This window comes from Brienomyrus brachyistius, unplaced genomic scaffold, assembly GCF_023856365.1.
Source record: "Brienomyrus brachyistius isolate T26 unplaced genomic scaffold, BBRACH_0.4 scaffold51, whole genome shotgun sequence".
Taxonomy (NCBI): Eukaryota; Metazoa; Chordata; class Actinopteri; order Osteoglossiformes; family Mormyridae; genus Brienomyrus; species Brienomyrus brachyistius.
This window is the reverse complement of record NW_026042326.1, coordinates 2,292,438-2,299,333: the sequence shown is the minus strand read 5'-3', so window position 1 is coordinate 2,299,333 and position 6,896 is coordinate 2,292,438. Positions and strand designations below refer to the sequence as shown.

The following is a 6,896-nucleotide window of genomic DNA, read 5'->3' as shown; positions in this document are numbered from 1 at the left end:
ACAGGTTCTCACAGATACAAGCAGGTGTACAAACAGGTTCTCACAGATACAAGCAGGTGTACAAACAGGTTCTCACAGATACACGCAGGTGTACAAACAGGTTGTCACAAACACACACTGTCTTTATCGGCTGTTGCTCCTTAACATGCTCATTGTGATTCGTACAGATGTTGGTTGTTGTTTTCTCTCAGCAGGTATTGAAGCAGATTATCTGTGGTTTTCTTTCTTCTTAATTGTTTTTCTCTTTTCCCTCCCTCCCTCTCTATTTACCTTCCTCTCCGTTTTCGTCCTTCTGTCCCCCTCTCTCTCCTTCTCCCTCTCTTGAGGAAATAAATAAAAATAAATAGAAATAAAGTAGTCCTCTGCAGAGGGGGGGTGGTGGAGGGAATATATATATATATATATATATATATATATAAGAGAGAGATGCAATACCGCTTTTGTCAAAATGACAGGTCGGGTCAAAGGTCACGTTCAAAAGTTCAGTGGGCGGAGCTTATGTTGTGGTGGGTTGAGCTTGGTTGTGTAACTGACGCAATAGCATGTGGATTTAATTATTTATTTAAATATTTTTTTTTTGTCTTCTTCCCCGGGGGTTGGTTGTGTAACTGATGCAATGGTATTTGGATTTAATTATTTATTTATTATTTTAAATGATTGTGGCTTAGGGGGCATGGGTTGGTTGTGTTAGTGATGCAATGGTATTTGGATTTAATTATTTATTATTTTAAATGCTTATTTTAAATGTTTATTATTTTAAAATGATATTGAGGAGAGTGCTTATGAGTGTGTATTATTTTAAAAATGATATTGAGGAGAGTGCTTATGAGTGTGTATTATTTTAAAAAATGATATTGATGAGAGTGCTTATGAGCGTGTGTTATTTGAATAAGTTATTATTATTATTATTTTGTGGGGCGCGGGCGGGAGTGAGCGGGGCTGGGTTACCTGATGGAGCGCGAGCGTACGGTGTGCGGTAGCGTGGTAAGGTCCCCGGGCTTCGGAGAATCAGCAAAGGACTTATTCACATACTGGTGCGGTAGCGCGGAAAGGTCCGCACGGCTTTGGATAATCCTCGGAGAGAGCGATGCGGGAGAGCTGAGAGGCGTGCTGCTGCGCGAGTCTGAGAGAAACTGTGAGAGACTGTGGGATAAAATGGTAAAGTTGGAGCAAAGAATGAGAGGAGGAGGTGCAGGGTCTATCGTCCAATAAAAACGCTCGGCGCTAGTTTTGACCGTGTGTTTTTTCCTCACGCAAGCGTTTGTATCACATCGGCGTATGGCGCCAATTTGTAAAGGTCATAAGTCGAGACATACATCGAGTCTGTCAATTTGTCCGCCAGTAAATTCTGCAGGGCCGTGCCACCTGGCCATCGAGGCGCCCCCCCTACCCGGCCACGCGGGCCATACATCGAGTCTGACACTTTGTCCTCCAGTAAATTCTGTTTAAAGTTTTGTTTTCACATACGTCCCAAATTACAGATAATTTTCTTACACAGGCACGAGTAGCATCATCAAGGCCGTACCACCTGGTCATACATCAAGTCTGACAATTTGGCCGCCAGTAAATTCTGTTTATAGTTTTGTTTGTCATACATGACCGTGCAGATATGGGGTGACAGAGACAATTAAATTGTATTACGTCGAGCGGGGGGCCTTTTCCTCCTCCTAGAGGCATCATCTTCATCCGTACCACGCCCCCACGAGCAGGCCGTGTAGAATATAGGGAGCTTCGCGCTGCAGGGCCAACTCTATCTTTTCAAAAAATACAGACATGTCTGGGACTTCCGAAATGAAAGATTCAACCTCACCTTCTAAGACTCAACAGGAGCAGGAGGCCATTATGCAGCCTCCGGGGGCTCCCAGGAAGATTCATACGGCACGTAGACGGGTACCTATGATGCGACCGTCGGAAGACCCGAGGGCTATCTGGGAGCTGCCCAACGGGAATAAACTGGTCTGCCTCTTTGACAACGTTGCGGAGGAACTGCGCGTCTTTCAGGTCACCGGAGACGGCCCAGACCCCCCGAAAGACGACCCGTATCTGGTGACTTTTTCCGAAACGGAATGGGGAAACTTGAAGACTGTCGTTACCCCGATGATGGAGGAGAGCACCGACCTTGAGGTCGAGACTGGAACAATGGAGATGCACTATAGAGATGCTCGTAAACAGCGTACCACCATTATGAAGTGGGACGCGACCGGGGAGCTGGACAAGAGAATGGTGAATATATGGCAGTGGCCTAAATGCGACTGTTTTGGCCTGAGAATACCGTTTGTGATTTGGATGCAGATGATTCAAGAAAAGTCTGGTTACTACCAAGCGATGTTTAAGGAGAGTCGGGGGCGTAAGCAGATGCAAGAGATGACAAAACCTACGCCGTAAGGACCCCCCTCACCCCCTCACCCGCCGTCGCTATATAAAGTGGACTCTGTTACAACCCCTTTTCACAAACATCATGGCAGCAGCAGCAGCAGCAAATTATAGCGACGGTGAAAGCGGGGACAATGAGGCTCCAGCAGCAACCCTGACCTCTGATCCCGGGGAGCTCCTTCCAACCCCTCCATCATCACCGCCCTCTGATCCTGGAGAGGACCCTCCGACGCCTGAGATCTGCAGGCTTCTCTCCAGACCGGCTCTCTGCCGTGGGATGCTGGCTTGTATTAAGGCTATGATAGTGGGCCTTTTAACCTCAGTCATCAGGAAGCATCAGCAGAAAAACTGCTTCGGCTGCGAGGTGGATCATCCCAGTCAAAGACAACACCCTTGTCTGTTTCCTCCAGGCAGAAATTACTTTTACATACACTTTGACTCTGTGTTGCGTGACCTCTGGACCGATCGGCTGACACCCGCCTTGACCCACGTTCTATCGACCCTGGGCATCCGAGCGGCCGCCTGCAGGTTGGAGGGGGCAGTGGAAGCTATCCTGTACGATCTGCGTGAGGCCCGCAACGGCATGGTGGAAATCACTCGACTGGAACAAGATCTGTTTGAACAGAACCCAGCGTTTAAGCAGATCCTGGAAGAAGAATTTCTGACTCGTTGGGAGGCCCGAGACTAAAACAAAAAGCATCTTGTGATGGGGAACGGTATCAGCAGACCCTTACGGCGGTTTATGTTAAATGTTTTTTTAGAAAAAGTTAGTCCACTATTGTTGCGTGCTATTGATAAAAGCGATTGTCGGGATGATTATGCTTGTTGCTGCTTTCATAGAGTGTTATTTGAGATTTCTCAAGTCGGAGAAAATTATCAGCGGGGGATGGATTTACTTACTCAACTGATGTCAGAGGGAGAAAGACATCCCCCCGAAAGTCTCATACGCGCTTGTCTATCTTGTATTCCTGACAATGAATTTGACTGTAATCACATTTTTGTATTTTACGCTTTAATAGTAGATGTAGTCACCTCTAAATTTCATGATAAGCAGCCTATCGATGTTAATCAGATGCTTTCTACTCTACATACATGTATCGTTGAAAAAGCCACTATATCCACTTTACTGTATGTGACATCGCTAATCTACCTCAACAACTGTCACGGGTGTAACTAAATGTATACCTGCATTTTGAAAATGTAACCTTCACAAATTGTATACCAGCTTTTTTAAAATATATATATATATCTTTCACTAATTGCAAAAATAAAAAAAAAATTAAAACTTGAATACCGTTGTAATAGTCTTTGTAAATAACGGGTAAAAATGCTGAGCAGGTTGGCCGAGTGGTTAAGGCATTGGACTTAAGATCCAATGGACGTATGTCCGCGTGGGTTCGATCCCCACCCCAGCTAAACTCTTTTGTAAAATAATAATAATTAAAAAACAAACTACACAATATGGGTTAAATGTAGAAAAAACACACAAAAATTTCACTGATGTTCACTCAGTCTCCTAACAACCCCCATCCACAGTCAGCTATAAAACGCCGCACCCCGCTCTCCCCCCACTCAGTGTGTGAAAAGCATGTCTGTTGCCAAGACTACAGCTCGCGTCTTGAGCAGTTCGTACTATGACCCCAGCCAACCGGGGTCATACGGAGGTGTCTCCAGACTGCAGAGAGCCGTGCAGCAAGATACGGGGAAAAAAGTGGCTGCTGATGACATCAGAGACTGGCTGTCTATGCAAGACAGTTATACTTTACATAAACCGGTTAAAAAGAATTTCCCCAGGAACAGAGTGTTTGTTCCGAGAGCCATGTATCAGTGGCAGGCCGATTTATGCGACATGCAAGGGCTGGCCACGTACAACGACGGGTTAAAATACCTCCTTACGGTGATTGATGTTTTTTCTAAAAAAGCCTATGCTCGCGCGTTAAGAAACAAGACTGGTGCGGCTGTAACCCAGGCCTTTGATTCTATTTTAACCGAGGGGGGCGTCCCCCTCAAGCTACAGACGGATGCCGGTAAGGAGTTTTTAAATGGGACTTTTCAGAAACTTTTAAAAACTCATAAAATCACCCATTTCACTACGGCTAGTGAACTTAAAGCTTCCATCGTAGAGAGATTTAATCGAACGTTAAAAGAGAGGATGTACAGGTACTTTACGGCTAAAAACACCCGGCGATATGTGGACGTGTTGGACGATCTAATAAAGGGGTACAACCAGTCATTTCACAGCGCTATTAAAATGAAACCTGCCGAGGTCAGGCCCGATAATGCTCATCTAGTATTTGATAATCTATACGGTCCCCTGAAGAAAAAAAGCACACGGCCACGTTTTAAGTTTAACATAGGGGACACTGTGAGAGTCTCCAAGCACAGTCAGATATTTCACAAAAAGTACGAGCAGACATTTACGGACGAGTACTTTGTCATATGCGAACGTGTACCCAGATCCCCACCAGTATATAAATTGAGGGACGTGAGTGGTGAAATACTCGAGGGAACATTCTATGAAGCGGAGCTGCAGAAAGTCAAAATATCTCCGAGACGCGCGTTCAAGGTCGAGAAGGTTATAGGCTCAAAGACCGACAGAAAGGGGAAAAAGTGGATTTTAGTACATTGGCAGGGTTGGCCCTCGAGGTTCGATTCGTGGATACCGCGGTCGGACTTGATACAGGTTTAATTTTTTAAAAAAGAGAAAAAAAAGAAAAAAAAAGAAAATAGACGCCCGCCCCTCTTTTTACCTCACGCTACCGTCAAACTCTTGTCTCTCCATCTTCCCCGATAACCAGAGTTCGGATTACACCGTGATGCTCTCGCGACCTATAGAGCTACGGGGGCCTTACGAAGTAGCTCTGGCTGAAATCATGTATTGTTACACGTGGCGAAATGTTACACACCCGGAAAATACTTTTGAATTGCGGGATACGGAGGCGGAGGCAAAGAGAGAGGCCGATCCTTTAGTGGACCTACCTTACCTTTTTCCTCGGAAAATTAAAGTGGGCTATTATGAATCTCTGAAACAGATTGTGACAGAAATCAACGCTACGTTAAAAAAATTAGGTACCGAAGTTTCCTTCTCATACAGCGAGATTACACGAAGGGTTAATATGACGGGAAACCATAAATACAAGATCCAATTTAAACCTACTCTGGCCTACATGCTGGGCTTTGAGCCGGGTCAGTGGTATAACCTAGGAGGAGGTAGCGGGTCGACCTCACCCTACCCGGGCGACATTCACGCGGGATTCTACAATATGTACGTCTACTGTAACATCGTGGAACCGCAGCACGTGGGGGAATTTGTAGTCCCGCTCCTCAGAACCGTTAAAATAGACGGTGCGTTCGGCGACGTAGTCACTTTGCCGTTCCACAAGCTGCAGTACGTACCGGTGAACAAGCAGAGCCTACAGAATTTGCATATCGAGATAAAGAACGATCAGAATACTCTGATTAATTTCTCCTACGGAAAAACGATCGTCAAACTGCACTTTCGGCCCGTTTAAAAAACAAAACAAGAGAAAGCGCAGGTGTTGGGGGGGGAGCATGGCGTACCACAATCCACAGAGATTTATTACGTATTACACCAGTCAGGCGGGACATGGGCTCCCCGGTTTTGCGGGGAGCCCCGTGATGTACGGGCGTGGGTTGGGGTCCATGCTCAGTAGGGCTTTTAGATTCGTTTTACCCTTTCTTAAGCGTGGGGTCGATATAGCGAAACCTCATTTGAAATCGGCGGTCAAAGGAATAGGATCGGATCTAGTCAGCTCTGTAGTCAGCGGCCGTTTTACAAACACAGGTGACCCCAAGCAGGAAGGGTCGGGTCTGCTGTTCCTCTCTCGGAGGGGGAGTAGAAAGAGAGCCCAAGCACCTCTAGCCCTGCTGCAAGGTCATAAAAAAAAAAAGAAAAAAAAATCTGGCAGAGGCGTCAGGATTCCCAAGTCTCCATCCGCCAAGAGAAACAGGAAACCCCCCGGGGACATATTTTAAGAGAGAGAAAACGCAGCGTAAACAAGAATGGCTCTAGCTCACCGGCTCTCGGCTGAATGTACCAAATCTGAATTGGACCTGTTTGCGGCCCCTATGACGCAATTATCCATAGATCAGACCAATTATGTAGAAATCAACCCATTAAATTCCATTACCGATCAGGATGTTTTGGATTTCCTAATACCGGGGTCGGGCAATTTCTATGTGGACCTCAACTCTACACTGCTATATCTAAGGCTCAAGATCGTTAGGGCCGATGGAGCCCCCCTGGTTGACGCCGACCCCTGCGGTATTATACAGTACCCGCTAAACGGCATATTCTCCCAGCTGGATGTGAGTCTGAACGACGTCCTGATCAGTTCTTCGTCGGCCACGCACCCCTATAGGTCAGTCATAGAGACCCTGCTCAATTTTTCTACGGATACGCTAGAGAGTCAGTTTTCGGCAGGGCTCTGGTACAAAGACGTCGGGGGCGACTTGGATAGCGTGGACGTCTCAGCGCAGGGCCCCAACGTGGGGTTACAGAA

General features: G+C 46.4%; 1 non-coding gene across 1 annotated transcript; it reads left to right on the top strand.

The window, feature by feature from the left end:
• Window positions 1-3,706: 3,706 nt before the first annotated feature.
• On the top strand, window positions 3,707-3,789 carry trnal-uaa (transfer RNA leucine (anticodon UAA)). The gene has a single exon. It is a non-coding gene; the product is annotated as a tRNA-Leu (tRNA).
• The last annotated feature ends 3,107 nt before the right edge of the window (window positions 3,790-6,896 follow it).